Raw genomic sequence first — 17,091 nt, forward strand, 5'->3', positions numbered from 1 at the left:
TAAGCAGCACATGTAGTGTGTAGTAAGTAGTACAGGTAGTGTGTAGTAAGTAGTACAGGTAGTGTGTAGTAAGTAGTACAGGTAGTGTGTAGTAAGTAGTACAGGTAGTGTGTAGTAAGTAGTACAGGTAGTGTGTAGTAAGCAGCACAGGTAGTGTGTAGTAAGTAGTACAGGTAGTGTGTAGTAAGTAGTACAGGTAGTGTGTAGTAAGCAGTACAGGTAGTGTGTAGTAAGTAGTACAGGTAGTGTGTAGTAAGCAGTACAGGTAGTGTGTAGTAAGCAGCACAGGTAGTGTGTAGTAAGTAGTACAGGTAGTGTGTAGTAAGCAGCACAGGTAGTGTGTAGTAAGTAGTACAGGTAGTGTGTAGTAAGTAGTACAGGTAGTGTGTAGTAAGCAGTACAGGTAGTGTGTAGTAAGTAGTACAGGTAGTGTGTAGTAAGCAGTACAGGTAGTGTGTAGTAAGCAGCACAGGTAGTGTGTAGTAAGTAGTACAGGTAATGTGTAGTAAGCAGTACAGGTAGTGTGTAGTAAGTAGTACAGGTAGTGTGTAGTAAGCAGTACAGGTAGTGTGTAGTAAGCAGTACAGGTAGTGTGTAGTAAGTAGTACAGGTAGTGTGTAGTAAGTAGTACAGGTAATGTGTAGTAAGCAGTACAGGTAGTGTGTAGTAAGCAGTACAGGTAGTGTGTAGTAAGTAGTACAGGTAGTGTGTAGTAAGCAGTACAGGTAGTGTGTAGTAAGCAGCACAGGTAGTGTGTAGTAAGTAGTACAGGTAATGTGTAGTAAGCAGTACAGGTAGTGTGTAGTAAGTAGTACAGGTAGTGTGTAGTAAGCAGTACAGGTAGTGTGTAGTAAGCAGTACAGGTAGTGTGTAGTAAGTAGTACAGGTAGTGTGTAGTAAGTAGTACAGGTAATGTGTAGTAAGCAGTACAGGTAGTGTGTAGTAAGCAGTACAGGTAGTGTGTAGTAAGTAGTAAAGGTAGTGTGTAGTAAGTAGTACAGGTAGTGTGTAGTAAGTAGTACAGGTAGTGTGTAGTAAGCAGTACAGGTAGTGTGTAGTAAGCAGTACAGGTAGTGTGTAGTAAGCAGTACAGGTAGTGTGTAGTAAGCAGTAGAGACAGTGTGTAGTAAGCAGTACAGGTAGTGTGTAGTAAGTAGTACAGGTAGTGTGTAGTAAGTAGTACAGGTAGTGTGTAGTAAGCAGCACATGTAGTGTGTAGTAAGTAGTACAGGTAGTGTGTAGTAAGTAGTACAGGTAGTGTGTAGTAAGTAGTACAGGTAGTGTGTAGTAAGTAGTACAGGTAGTGTGTAGTAAGTAGTACAGGTAGTGTGTAGTAAGCAGCACAGGTAGTGTGTAGTAAGTAGTACAGGTAGTGTGTAGTAAGTAGTACAGGTAGTGTGTAGTAAGCAGCACAGGCAGTGTGTAGTAAGCAGCACAGGTAGTGTGTAGTAAGTAGTACAGGTAATGTGTAGTAAGCAGCACAGGTAGTGTGTAGTAAGTAGTACAGGTAATGTGTAGTAAGCAGCACAGGTAGTGTGTAGTAAGCAGTACAGGTAATGTGTAGTAAGCAGTACAGGTAGTGTGTAGTAAGTAGTACAGGTAGTGTGTAGTAAGCAGTACAGGTAGTGTGTAGTAAGCAGTACAGGTAGTGTGTAGTAAGTAGTACAGGTAGTGTGTAGTAAGTAGTACAGGTAATGTGTAGTAAGCAGTACAGGTAGTGTGTAGTAAGCAGTACAGGTAGTGTGTAGTAAGTAGTACAGGTAGTGTGTAGTAAGCAGTACAGGTAGTGTGTAGTAAGCAGTACAGGTAGTGTGTAGTAAGCAGTACAGGTAGTGTGTAGTAAGTAGTACAGGTAATGTGTAGTAAGCAGTACAGGTAGTGTGTAGTAAGCAGTACAGGTAGTGTGTATTAAGTAGTAAAGGTAGTGTGTAGTAAGTAGTACAGGTAGTGTGTAGTAAGCAGTACAGGTAGTGTGTAGTAAGTAGTACAGGTAGTGTGTAGTAAGTAGTACAGGTAGTGTGTAGTAAGTAGTACAGGTAATGTGTAGTAAGCAGTACAGGTAGTGTGTAGTAAGCAGTACAGGTAGTGTGTAGTAAGTAGTAAAGGTAGTGTGTAGTAAGTAGTACAGGTAGTGTGTAGTAAGCAGTACAGGTAGTGTGTAGTAAGTAGTACAGGTAGTGTGTTGTAAGCAGTACAGGTAGTGTGTAGTAAGTAGTACAGGTAGTGTGTAGTAAGTAGTACAGGTAATGTGTAGTAAGCAGTACAGGTAGTGTGTAGTAAGCAGTACAGGTAGTGTGTAGTAAGTAGTAAAGGTAGTGTGTAGTAAGTAGTACAGGTAGTGTGTAGTAAGTAGTACAGGTAGTGTGTAGTAAGTAGTACAGGTAGTGTGTAGTAAGTAGTACAGGTAGTGTGTAGTAAGCAGTACAGGTAGTGTGTAGTAAGCAGTACAGGTAGTGTGTAGTAAGTAGTACAGGTAGTGTGTAGTAAGTAGTACAGGTAGTGTGTAGTAAGCAGTAGAGACAGTGTGTAGTAAGCAGCACAGGTAGTGTGTAGTAAGTAGTACAGGTAATGTGTAGTAAGCAGTACAGGTAGTGTGTAGTAAGCAGTACAGGTAGTGTGTAGTAAGTAGTAAAGGTAGTGTGTAGTAAGTAGTACAGGTAGTGTGTAGTAAGCAGTACAGGTAGTGTGTAGTAAGTAGTACAGGTAGTGTGTAGTAAGTAGTACAGGTAGTGTGTAGTAAGCAGTACAGGTAGTGTACAGGTAGTGTGTAGTAAGCAGTACAGGTAGTGTGTAGTAAGCAGTACAGGTAGTGTGTAGTAAGTAGTACAGGTAGTGTGTAGTAAGTAGTACAGGTAGTGTGTAGTAAGCAGGAGAGACAGTGTGTAGTAAGCAGCACAGGTAGTGTGTAGTAAGTAGTACAGGTAGTGTGTAGTAAGTAGTACAGGTAGTGTGTAGTAAGCAGTACAGGTAGTGTGTAGTAAGCAGTACAGGTAGTGTGTAGTAAGTAGTACAGGTAGTGTGTAGTAAGCAGCACAGGTAGTGTGTAGTAAGTAGTACAGGTAGTGTGTAGTAAGTAGTACAGGTAGTGTGTAGTAAGCAGTACAGGTAGTGTGTAGTAAGTAGTACAGGTAGTGTGTAGTAAGTAGTACAGGTAGTGTGTAGTAAGTAGTACAGGTAGTGTGTAGTAAGTAGTACAGGTAGTGTGTAGTAAGCAGTACAGGTAGTGTGTAGTAAGCAGTACAGGTAGTGTGTAGTAAGTAGTACAGGTAGTGTGTAGTAAGTAGTACAGGTAGTGTGTAGTAAGCAGTAGAGACAGTGTGTAGTAAGCAGCACAGGCAGTGTGTAATAAGCAGTAGGGTTGAGCGAAACGGATCGGACATTTTCATAAATCGCCGACTTTTGGCAAAGTCGGGTTTTGTGAAACCCGACCCGATCCCACTGTGGGATCGGCCATGAGGTCGGCAATCTGCGCGCCAAAGTTGCGTTTCGTTAAACGCTTTAAGCGCCATTTCTCAGCCAATGACGGTGCATGCAGAGTGTGCGCAGCTTGATGGCATAGGTCTCGGTCCCCACCATCTTAGAGAAGGGCATGGCAGTGATTGGCTTGCTTTCTGCGGCGTCACAGGGGCTATAAAGGGGCGTGCACGCCGACCGCCATCTTACTTCTGCCGATCTGAGCATATTTTGTGGATGTTTTTCCCAGCAATATGCGCTCCTGAAGGATGATGATGGAACTCGATATTCTGATTCAAGGATGATTTTTATTTCAAACTAAAATACAACCGGTTTCGACTTCTTAGAGTCTTCCTCAGGTATAATGTCATGCATTGGGAGAGGTTGCTGCAGCTTCGTCAGAAGCAGGGATATACTTAGGGAGGGAATATTAACCCCCAAACCGCTTGTGCTGTAGCGATTTCCACAGTCCAACACCACCTTTTCTTTGCAGGGACAGTGTTTTTTTGGGGGGGGTGCATCAGCTCTGTAGCTGCTGCCTTATAAGGCTCCCTGATAGCTGCATTGCTGTGTGTACGCCGCTGTGCAAAATAACTTCTTTTTTCAAAGCAAAAATCCTGTTACTTCTTTCTGCAAAGTTCTGTTGTTTCTTTGTCCACACTGTTTTGTGTGCACTGTGCACCAGTCCTTTTTATTGCTGCCATACTTGTCCTTTGATCATTGTAGGGAGATTGAAATTCTACTACAGCCCTTGTATTTTTTGATATATCTGCCACCCACGTTCTGCCTTGTACATTGTGTGTTGTCATACACTGGGCCTGTTTTTTCCTGCAGTCTCCCACTAAAAATTAACAAAAAAAACAAAGGGTGCTTAAAATTGCCACTAAGTGGATCAACGGGAGTTCTGTTTGGCGTATATCTGCCAGCCACGCTCTGCCTTGTACATTGTGTGTAGTTTAACACACAGGGCCTGTTTTTTCCTGCAGTCTCCCACCCAAAAATAAAAAGGTTGCTTTAAATTGCCACTAAGTGGATCAACATGAGTTCTGTTTGGCGTATATCTGCCACCCACGTTCTGCCTTGTACATTGTGTGTAATTTAACACACAGGGCCAGTTTTTTCCTGCAGTCTCCCACAAAAAAGGGTGCTTTAAATTGCCGCTAAGTGGATTAACATGAGTTCTGTTTGGCGTATATCTGCCACCCACGTTCTGCCTTGTACATTGTGTGTAGTTTAACACACAGGGCCTGTTTTTTCCTGCAGTCTCCCACAAAAAAAAGGTTGCTTTAAATTGCCACTAAGTGGATCAACGTGAGTTCTGTTTGGTGTATATCTGCCAGCCACGTTCTGCCTTGTATATTGTGTGTAGTTTAACACACAGGGCCTGTTTTTTCCTGCAGTCTCCCACCCAAAAATAAAAAGGTTGCTTTAAATTGCCACTAAGTGGATCAACATGAGTTCTGTTTGGCGTATATCTGCCAGCCACGTTCTGCCTTGTACATTGTGTGTAATTTAACACACAGGGCCAGTTTTTTCCTGCAGTCTCCCACAAAAAAGGGTGCTTTAAATTGCCGCTAAGTGGATTAACATGAGTTCTGTTTGGCGTATATCTGCCACCCACGTTCTGCCTTGTCCATTATCTGGTGTAATACACAGGGCCTGTTATTTCCTGCAGTCTCCCCCCAACAAAAAAAAGGGAGCTTTAAATTGCCACTAAGTGGATCTACGTGAGTTCTGTTTGGCATATAACTGCCAGCCACGTTCTGCCTTGTCCATTGTGTGGTCTAATACACAGGGACTGTTTTTTCCTACAGTCTCCCCCCAACAAAAATAAAATGGAGCTTTAAATAGCCACTAAGTGGATCTACGTGAGTTCTGTTTGGCATATAACTGCCAGCCACATTCTGCCTTGTCCATTGTGTGGTGTAATACACAGGGCCTGTTTTTTCCTGCAGTCTCCCCCCAACAAAAAAAAAGGGAGCTTTAAATTGCCACTAAGTGGATCTACGTGAGTTCTGTTTGGCGTATATCTGCCAGCCACGTTCTGCCTTGTACATTGTGTGGTGTAATACACAGGGCCTGTTTTTTCCTGCAGTCTTCCCGCCAAAAAAAGGGAGATATAAATTTTCCAATAGTTAATATACACCTTCTACCTTGTTTAACAGTAGCATATAACGTTTGTTATTTTGGTAAAATTTCCACAAAAATGTGGAAGTCTGGTGGAAGAGGCCGTGGGCAGTCGTTGCCAGCTGGTACTGATGGTGGAGGTGGTAGTGGAGCATCTGGTGGTACTGGGAAAAGCAAGATAGCACCAAAGGCTCGAGGTGTAGAGGCAGCGTCATCGTCTGGCTACACAAGGCCTCAAAGGCTCCCTTATCTGGGAGTAGGAAAACAGCTTTTAAAGCCGGAGCAGCAGGAACAAGTTTTGGCTTTCCTTGCTGACTCAGCCTCCAGCTCTTTCACCTCCTCTTCAGAAGCTTCGAAATCTAAAACCAGCGAGTCGTCAGTGGATGCTTCATGTCCGGAAAAAGTTGCTTCCTTGTGTCCTTCACCCAAAACAAAAGTGAAGGATGCGGCAGGCAACACTACACTTTACTCCATGGAACTCTTTACACATACCGTGCCTGGGTTAGAGAGGGAAATTGTTAAAAGCCCATTACAGGAAGAATCGGACATGGAGTGCACAGATGCACAGCCACAGCTTGATTATTATGCTGTTCCATTGACTCAGATCACAACTTTGCCCTCGCAGTGTACTGAGCCCGAATCTGACCCTGATGAGACTATGGTGCCCAGTTCCGAACGCTATAGCACCTTACACGGTGACACAGAGGACGGTGCACATGACATTGAAGAAGAGGTGATAGATGACCCAGTTGTTGACCCTGATTGGCAGTCATTGGGGGAAGAGGGTGCCGCAGCCTGTAGCTCAGAAGCGGAGGAGGATGATCTGCAGCAGCCATCTACATCGCAAAAGTTGTCATCTGGCAGGCCCGCATCAGGCCCAAAACGTGTGTCAAAAGCCATAACAGGTGTAGCACAGCGTTGCAATCCGGTGGCAGTAGCACGGCGTGCAAAGCCTGAAAAGGTATTCCATAGTAGGAAGAGTGCAGTGTGGCAATTTTTTAACCAAGATCCGAATGATCAGTAGAAAGTTATATGTAAGAAATGCTCCAAGACCTTTAGAAGAGGGAAGAATGTTCAAAATTTAAATACAACGTGCATGCGTAGACATCTAACCAGCAGGCACTTGGAAGCATGGACTAACTACCAAACGTACCGTACTGTTATGCTGTAATGTCTATTGTCTGTGCTGTCTATTGTCTGTGCAAGTCCCCTCTATAATTTGTAAAGCGCTGCGGAATATGTTGGCGCTATATAAATAAAAATTATTATTATTATTACTGTTGGTGCACCTGCTCATATTGAAGCTAGTCAGCAACGCAACATTGCTTCCCTTACTGGAAGCCTACCGGTTATGACACCACCAGTAGCAAATGTGGAGGTATTGTCGCAAGGCCAAAGCAGTCAGGGAATCGCAAGGTTCTTGGTTGGAAACACAGTAGGTAGGCCCACATCAAGAATACCATTGCCAAGCCTCTCTCAATCTGCCATGTCCACCACCACCCCCGCTAGTTCCACCATATGCAGCTCTCCAGTCCAGCTCAGCCTAAAAGAGACTCTCTATAGGAAAAGAAAGTACTCTTTCTCTCATCCGCGTACACAGGATTTGAATGGCTACATTGCTCGACTAATCTCATTAGAGATGATGCCCTACCGTTTGGTTGAAAGCGAAGCTTTCAAAGCCCTGATGGCCTACGCAGTACCACGCTATGACCTACCCAGTCGACACTTCTTTGCGAGAAAAGCCATCCCAGCACTCCACCAACATGTCAAAGAATGTATTGTCCATGCACTCAGGCAATTGGTCAGTAGAAAGGCGCACCTCACAACAGATGCATGGACCAGTAGGCATGGCCAGGGACGTTACGTGTTCATTACCGCACACTGGGTTAATTTGGTGGATGCAGGGTCCACAGGGGACAACAATACTGACACAGTTCTGCCTAGCCCACAGTCTAGGAAACAGTTTGCTGTAGGCGTTTGCTCCTCCTCCTCCTTCTCATCCAGAAGCGAAAGCGCATCCACAGAGCGCAGTCACATGACCACTCCATCCGCAGCTGTCAGTCTTGCACCTGTGGTGTCCCATTATGGAACAGCTAGTGGGAAGCATCAACAGGCTGTGCTGCAAATGAAGTGTTTTGGTGACAACAGACACACCGCGGAAGTACTGGCCGTGTACTTGCAGCAAGAAACTCATGGCTGGGCAGTATACATCTTGAGGCAGGCAAGGTAGTCAGTGATAACAGAAGGAATTTTATGGCTGCCATAGCCCTTCCAGAACTGAAACACATACCTTGCCTGGCTCACACATTGAACCTGGTGGTGCAGTGCTTCCCCAAGAATTACCCAGATTTACCAGCCCTGCTCCTGAAGGTGCACAGACTTTGCTCGCACATCCGCCGGTCGCCCGTACACTCCAGCCGTATGCTTAACCATCAGCGATCGCTGAACCTTCCCCAGCACCACCTAATAATCGATGTGGCAACAAGGTGGAACGCCACACTGCACATGCTTCAGAGGCTGTATGAACAGAGGCGTGCTGTCATGTATTTGTGGTAGGATACACATACACGGGCAGGCAGTTGGATGGCAGACATGGAGTTGTCTGGTGTGCAGTGATCGAAGCTCCAAGACCTCTGTCAAGTCCTTCAGTGTTTTGAGGAATGCACACAGCTGGTCAGTGCGGACGACGCCATTGTAAGCATGAGCATCCCACTAATGCGTCTGCTGATGCAAAGTTTGACGCACATCAAGGAGCTGGCGTCTGCGGCCGAGGAGGAGGGAAGTCTTGATGACAGTCAGCCATTGTCTGCTCAGGGAACTTTCCTGGATGAGGTGATGGATGAAGAGGAGGAGGAGGAGGATGATGGGGCTGAATATTTATGGGAGGAGGATGCTTCACAGGGCGGCAATAGAAACTGGTGGCATTGCAAGGTCAGGTACAGGGTTTTTGCGTGCCACAAGTGATGTAGATTTTCAAGAAAGTGCTCCTCAACCCAGCAGAAACAGTGAATTGACACCTGGAACTTTGGCCCACATGGCAGTGTATGCCTTGCGTATCCTAAAACGGGACCCCCGCATTATCAAAATGATGACCGATGACGGTTACTGGTTAGCATGCCTCCTGGATCCATGATACAAAGGCAAATTACAAAGTATCATGCCACATGAGAACCTTGAGCAAATATTGGCTACCAAACAAGCAACTCTTGTAGACCGTTTGGTTCTGGCATTCCCAGCACACAGCGGCGCTGATGGTTCTCACACGAGCTGTAGGGGGGCAACATGGCAGAGGTGTTAGAGGTGCACAAAGCCGAAGTGGCGTTGGACAGAGGGGATTTATGACCAGGTTGTGGAGTGATTTCGCAATGACCGCAGACACTTGTCCAGTATGGTTACCAACTATTTTTCCGCCATTATCGATGTTCTCCCTCACAGGTCATTCCCCTTTGATTACTGGACATCTAAACTAGACACCTGGCCCGAATTGGCAGAATATGCATTACAGGAGCTCGCTTGCCCAGCAGCTAGTGTGCTCTCAGAAAGAGTCTTCAGTGCTGCTGGTTCAATATTGACCGAAAAAAGGACACGTCTGGCTCCCCGAAATGTTGATGATCTAATCTTCATTAAAATGAACCAATTATGGATTTCAAATTATTTTGCCCCACCTTCACCTGCAGACACGTAGCTTGCCTGAATAATTGCTTGTATTTGGCCTCCTCTTACTGACTGCTCCAATTCCTCCATTTGCAGCTGCTGAATGTCCACCATAGGCCATTTTTATACCTCTTATAATTATACCAGTGGAGGGCACCACCTTACATATAAATTATGAATAAGAAAATCCTGAATCCCCCTCAACAAGTAAACAAGCACCATAAGATTAGTAGAAAAAAGACATGTTGTAAAGGAGATCAACAGGACAAATAGTAACTATTTGTCCTGTTGATCTCCTTTACAACATGTCTTTTTTCTACTAATCTTATGGTCCATTTTTATACCTCCCTAAATGGGCTGACTTCCCCCACAGGTCCGTGGTCACAGCTTGGAGCAAGCACCCGTGCGAGTGTTGTTTGCCTGGACAGGTGTGTGTGCCCACTCTTGGGCGACGGCACTGGCACAGGGTCCCTCATAGTACAATGAAGTGTCTCTGATGGTGGTGGTGCACAAACAACATCAGACACACCGTCGTAATATGAGGGGCCCAGTGCCAGTACCGCCGCCCACGAGAGAGTGTTCCCCCTCAGCTCGAACTGTGCTCTACCACTTGCAAAACTTACCTGCCCTACCACTGTGTAGTCTGTGCTGTTAAATCCTTAAATAGCACTGCCATTACAAATTTGTTGCAATGATAGATGATAGTTAAATATACAGGGGCCCTTGCTTCCTTTTTGACCCCTTAAAGGGACACTGTCACCTGAATTTGGAGGGAACAATCTTCAGCCATGGAGGCGGGGTTTTTGTGTTTTTGATTCACCCTTTCCTTACCCACTGGCTGCATGCTGGCTGCAATATTGGATTGAAGTTCATTCTCTGTCCTCCGTAGTACACGCTTGCACAAGGTGCAATCTTGCCTTGCGCAGGCGTGTACTACGGAGGACAGAGAATGAACTTCAATCCAATATTGCAGCCAGCATGCAGCCAGTGGGCAAGGAAAGGGTGAATCAAACACCCAAAAACCCCGTCTCCATGGCTGAAGATTGTTCCCTCCAAATTCAGGTGACAGAGTCCCTTTAATGTTTTGCGCCAACTACCACTGTCTGCAACTCTGCAGAGGAGCCCACCCCTGTACCTCGCTATGCCACCAGTTAATTTATGACCTGACCAATTCATTGGCTGACATTTAGCCCACTTTAGTATTTTGGCCTACTAACTGTGTCAGCCAATTATAACAGTTGCCCTCCGCTGAACAAAGTTATGCCACCTGAGAAATCCTGTTACCAATTGTGAACTGCATGAAGCCACCTTTTTTTATTTTAGGCCTCTGTCTGTCTGTCTGTCTGCGCCACACATTACAACTCTTCCCCCCTGAAACAAGCTAGGCCACCTAGTTAGTCCTGGTTGCAGTTTAAAACTGCATTTAGCCACCTTTTTTTATTTTAGGCCTCTGTCTGTCTGCGCCACACATTACAACTCTCCCCTTCTGAAACAAGCTAGACCGCCTGGTTAGTCCTGCTAGCAGTTTAGAACTGCATTTTGCCACCTTTTGTTATTTTAGGCCTCTGTCTGTCTGTCTGTCTGCGCCACACCTTACAACTCTCACCCTCTGAAACAAGCTAGACCGCCTGGTTAGTCCTGCTAGCAGTTTAGAACTGCATTTAGCCACCTTTTTTTATTTTAGGCCTCTGTCTGCATACCTCCCAACCGTCCCGGATCCAGCGGGACTGTCCTGATTTTGACAGTCAGCCCCGCGATCCCGGGCGGGACATTAATTGTCCCGCACTGGTTGGGAGGTGTGTGATATTACCCGGTCAGCTGAGAGCTCCCTGAGTCCCTGCACCCGGCCCGCACAGCAGCACACCACATAATGGCTGCTCTGTGCGCACAGGACCTGTGATGAGGTCACAGGATGGGAGGAGTCAGGGGTCACATGATCGGGAGGAGGACCTCCGTGTACAGGACTCTGCTGGTTGCCATGGCGCCGGAGGAGGGTAAGGCAGCGTATGTGTGAGGTCTGGAGGTGTTTACAGTGTGGATGTAGCAGAGCCGTGTGTGTACGAGGTGTATGGATCAGGGCAGCATGTGAAAGGTGTATGGAGCGGAGTCGTGTGTGTGTATGATGTGTACGGAGCCGTGTGCATGAGGTGTACGGAGCGCAGCCGCGTGTGTACGAGGTGTACGGAGCGGAGTCATGTGTGTAAGACGTGTACGGAGCGGAGCCGTGTGCATGAGGTGTATGGAGCGCAGCCGTGTGTGTACGAGGTGTACGGAGCGGAGTCGTGTGTGTAAGACGTGTACGGAGCGGAGTCATGTGTAAGAGGTGTACGGAGCCGTGTGCAAGAGGTGTACGGAGCGCAGCCGTGTGTGTACGAGGTGTACGGAGCGGAGTCGTGTGTGTAAGACGTGTACGGAGCGGAGTCGTGTGTAAGAGGTGTACGGAGCCGTGTGCAAGAGGTGTACGGAGCGCAGCCGTGTGTGTACGAGGTGTACGGAGCGGAGTCGTGTGTGTAAGACGTGTACGGAGCGGAGTCGTGTGTAAGAGGTGTACGGAGCCGTGTGCATGAGGTGTACGGAGCGCAGCCGTGTGTGTACAAGGTGTACGGAGCGGAGCAGCATGTGAAAGGTGTACGGAGCGGAGTCGTGTGTAAGAGGTGTACGGAGCCATGTGTACGATGTGTACGGAGCACAGCCGCGTGTGTACGAGGTGTACGGAGCACAGCCGCATGTGTACAAGGTGTACGGAGCACAGCCGCGTGTGTACGAGGTGTACGGAGCACAGCCGTGTGTGTACAAGATGTACAGAGCAGAGCCACGCGTGTACGAGGTGTGCAGAGCAGAGCCACGTGTGTACAAGGTATACGGAGCGGAGCAGCGTGTGCAATGTGTATAGAGCCGAGCCGTGTGTGTACGAGGTGTACGGAGTAGTGCCGGGTGTGTACGAGATGTATGGAGAGGAGCCATATGTGTATGAGGTGTATGCAGCGGAGCTGTGTGTGTGCAAAGTATACGGAGCAGAGCAGCGTGTGCAGTGTGTATGGAGCGGAGCGGTGTGTGTACGAGGTGTACGGAGTAGTGCCGTGTGTACGAGATGTATGGAGTGGAGCCGTGTGTGTATGAGGTGTATGGAGTGGAGCCGTGTATGAGGTGTATGGAGCGGAGCCGTGTGTGTATAAGATGTATGGAGTGGAGCCGTGTGTACGGAGCGGAGCCGTGTGTGCAAAGTGTACGGAGCGCAGCCGCGTGTGTATGAGTAGCTATGTGTGGCCATTATACGGTACGAAGTATCATGTGTGGCCATTATACAGTATAGAGCATCATGTGCGGTCATTATACAGTATGGAGCATCATGTGTGGCGATTATACAGTATGGAGCATCATGTGTGGCCATTATACAGTATGGAGTATCATGTGCGGTCATTATACAGTATGGAGCATCATGAGCAGTCATTATACAGTATGGAGCATCATGTGTGGTGGCCATTATACAGTATGGAGCATCATGTGCAGTCATTATACAGTTTGGAGCATCATGTGGGGTCATTATACAGTATGGAGCATCATGTGCGGTCATTATACAGTATGGAGCATCATGTGCGGTCATTATACAGTATGGAGCATCATGTGCGGCAATTATACAGTATGGAGCATCATGTGTGGCCATTATACAGTATGGAGCATCATGTGCGGCTATTATACAGTATGGAGCATCACGTGTGGCCATTATACAGTATGGAGCACTGTGTGGCCATTATACAGTATGGAGCACTGTGTGGCCATTATACAGTATGGAGCATCATGTGTGGCCATTATACAGTATGGAGCATCATGTGTGGCCATTATACAGTATGGAGCACTGTGTGGCCATATTTTTTTGTTTATAATTATTCTTTTTGAACAGTGTGATCAGCAGTGCTAAATGGGTGTGGTTGAGACGTGGATATGGGTGTGACTAGTGAATGGGTGTGGTCAGAGGCGTGGCCTAAAAGTTGCCGCGGCGCGCGTTGCGCGCCGCAAACTTTGTCCCCCTTACCCAGCTTCAAAAGTTGGGAGCTATGTGTCTGTCTATTTGTCTGTCTGCGCCACACATTACAACTCTCCCCCTCTGAAACAAGCTAGGCCGCCTGGTTAGTCCTGCTAGCACTTTTGAACTGCATGAAGCCACCTTTTGTTATTTTAGGCCTCTGTCTGTCTGTCTGTCTGCGCCACACATTACAACTCTCCCCCCTCTGAAACAAGCTAGGCCGCCTGGTTAGTCCTGCTAGCAGTTTTGAACTACATTTTGCCACCTTTTTTATTTTAGGCCTCTGTCTGTCTGTCAGCGCCACACATTACAACTGTCCTCCGCTTTACAAAGCTATGCCACCTGTGTACTACTGAAACTAATTTTGAACAGACATTAGCCTGCTTTTTTTATTTTAGGCCGCTGTCTGTCTGTCAGCGCCATACATTACAACTGTCCTCCGCTGAACAAAGCTATGCCGCCTGTGTACTCCACTTACCTATTTTGAACTGCATTTTGCCTACTTACTTATTAAGGCCTACTAACTGTGCCTGCCTCCCATTACTGTTGTCCTCCACTGAACAAAGCTGAGCCTCAATTTTCATCCGGTGTCAGATATTTATCTGCATTTGGCCTACTTCTTTGGTTGGGCCTACAAATGGTGTGAGCCGCAGCTTGGTGTTCTCCACAGAATAAAGGTGATCTTAAATTTACAGGCTTTCAGCCTATATCAAATATTAAACTGCATTTGGCCTACTTGTTTGGTTGGGCCTACTAGCAGTGTCTGCCGCTGCTTGGTGTTCTCCTCCACTTTACAAAGCTGAGCTTCAATCTTCAGGCTATCGGCCTACATCACATATTACACTGCATTTGGGCTACTGGTTTGGTTGGGAGTACTAATGGTGTCTGTGGCTGCTTGGTGTTCTCCTCCACTTTACAAAGCTGAGCTTCAATTTTCAGGCTTTCGGCCTACATCACATATTACACTGAATTTGGGCTACTGGTTTGGTTGGGCGTACTAATGGTGTCTGCGGCTGCTTGGTGTTCTCCTCCACTTTACAAAGCTGAGCTTCAATTTTCAGGCTTTCGGCCTACATCACATATTACACTGAATTTGGGCATATTAGTTGGCGACGTCACTGGCACAGGGCCCCTCATAGTACACAAAAGTGTCTCTGCCGGTGGGAGGCGTCCCCGCCGTCAAACACACCGCCGTACTTTGAGGGTCCCTGTGCCAGTGCCAATGCAAACGAGTGGGCCCCCCCTGCTTGCTCGGGATCACAGCACTTGCAAAGTTTCAAAACTTACCTCTCCCTTCTTCACTGACATGACGTAGTCTGCGTTTCCTGGGGCCACTAAAATCTTGAGCCAGCCCTACCCCCACAACTTTAGCCAAATGACCCCCTGTTTTCAATGCCTAACTATTATTATAAAGTAAATTAAGATTGACAAGCTTAAGAAGTAAGAATTGATGTTTTTGGCATAACAATGGGCACTGTAGGTGTTTTCCTGTCCTCCACTCACTGCCGACTTTGATTCCCCATTGACTTGCATTGGGTTTCGTGTTTCGGTCGATCCCCGACTTTTCGCAATAATCGGCCGATTTCACCCGACCCGACTTTTGACAAAGTCGGGTTTCGCGAAACCCGACTCGATCCTAAAAAAGTTAAAGTCGCTCAACTCTAGTAAGCAGCACAGGCAGTGTGTAGTAAGCAGTACAAGTTGTGTGTAGTAAGCAGCACAGGTATTTTGCATCCTGGGAATCTTCTGATGATTGCTGACTTCAATGATTACCCCTTGTCCTCCTCTATATACACGGGCATTTGATGAGGGACAATCGTTAGTATTATTATAGACTTGCGGATTTTAGTAGCTAACAAGATCTTGAACAGGACAACAACAGTCGCACTCAAGAAAGAAGTCTTGAAATTTCTTTACCAAACAAATGTGGTTTATTATTGTGAGCGAACACCAATTTAAGAGATATCACCGCAGTATTACAAAGTATTTAAAAGTTTCAGGGTAACGTTTCGACCCGCCGGGTCTTTCTCAAACCCCACTTTTAATAAGTAGATATCATGAAGGGCCACCACCGCAGACACCTGCTACAGCCACATTCCAGCCCCTAACGGGACTCCTGCTTCTCTCCAGGGATCTATGCCCTTCATGATTTCTACTTATTAAAAGTGGGGTTTGAGAAATACCCTGAAACTTTGAAATACTTTGTAATACTGCAGTGATATCTCTTAAATTGGTGTTCGCTCACAATAATAAACCACGTTTGTTTGGCAAAGAAAAGACTTCTTTCTTGAGTGCGACTGTTGTTGTCCAAGACGATATTTTGGAGGACCCCTCCACAGGGGCAGATTATCAGAGGGTCAATATGGGCGGTAGCCCAGGGCCCAGTGGTCTGGGGGGGCCCTGGGCTACCGCACTGTTGACCCTCTGATCATCTGTTATTCGAATGCCGCTGCCGGCGGCCGCCGCCGGCATTTATGTGCCCGCCCCCGGCCCCCTGCCGTAGCCGGTGGGCAGAGAGAGGGGGCCCGCATGGGGCCCCTTCTCATCTGCTCACCGGGCCCCTTCCGGCGCTGCCTGCGGCGGTTTCCTATTGACGTGCGGGCACGCGCCCGCACGTCAATAGTTAACACCAGCCGCCAGCCAATTGGAGGCTGGCGGCTGATGTCGGCCGCAGGCGCACACGTCGCCGGCGTCTGACGTCATTGTCAGTCGCCGGCGAGTGTGCTCTGTTGGAGGGAGCTCACCGCGGCGCTGGAGCGAGGACAGGTGAGGAGACTTTGTTTTTTTTTTTTTACAACGGTGGACTGGACACACTGAGGGCAATGCTGGAGGACACTGGGGCAGATGGCTGGAGGACACTGGGGCAGATGGCAGGAGGACACTGGGGCAATGCTGGAGGACACTGGGGCAGATGGCTGGAGGACACTGGGGCAATGCTGGAGGACACTGGGGCAATGCTGGAGGACACTGGGGCAGATTGCTGGAGGACACTGGGACAATGCTGGAGGACACTGGGGCAATGCTGGAGGACACTGGGGCAGATGGCTGGAGGACACTGGGGCAGATGGCTGGAGGACACTGGGGCAGATGGCTGGAGGACACTGGGGCAGATGGCAGGAGGACACTGGGGCAGATGGCTGGAGGACACTGGGGCAGATGGCTGGAGGACACTGGGGCAGATGGCTGGAGGACACTGGGGCAGATGGCTGGAGGACACTGGGGCAGATGGCTGGAGGACACTGGGGCAGATGGCTGGAGGACACTGGGGCAGATGGCTGGAGGACACTGGGGCAGATGGCAGGAGGACACTGGGGCAATGCTGGAGGACACTGGGGCAGATGGCTGGAGGACACTGGGGCAGATGGCTGGAGGACACTGGGGCAGATGGCTGGAGGACACTGGGGCAGATGGCTGGAGGACACTGGGGCAGATGGCTGGAGGACACTGGGGCAGATGGCTGGAGGACACTGGGGCAGATTGTTGGAGGACACTGGGACAATGCTGGAAGACACTGGGGCAATGCTGGAGGACACGGGCAGATGGCTGGATGACACTGGGGCAATGCTGGATGACACTGGGGCAGATTGCTGGATGACACTGGGACAGATTGCTGGATGACACTGGGGCAGATTGCTGGATGACACTGGGGCAGATTGCTGGAGGACACTGGGGCAATGCTGGAGGACACTGGGGCAATGCTGGAGGACATTGGGGCAGATTGCTGGAGCTGGAGGACACTGGGGCAATGCTGGAGACACTGGGGGAAATGCTGGACTTACTGGGGCAGATTTCTGGACACACTGGTGGTAATATTCTGGACACACTGTCTGGGG

This window comes from Ranitomeya imitator, chromosome 10 (genome assembly GCF_032444005.1).
Source record: "Ranitomeya imitator isolate aRanImi1 chromosome 10, aRanImi1.pri, whole genome shotgun sequence".
NCBI lineage: Eukaryota > Metazoa > Chordata > Amphibia > Anura > Dendrobatidae > Ranitomeya > Ranitomeya imitator.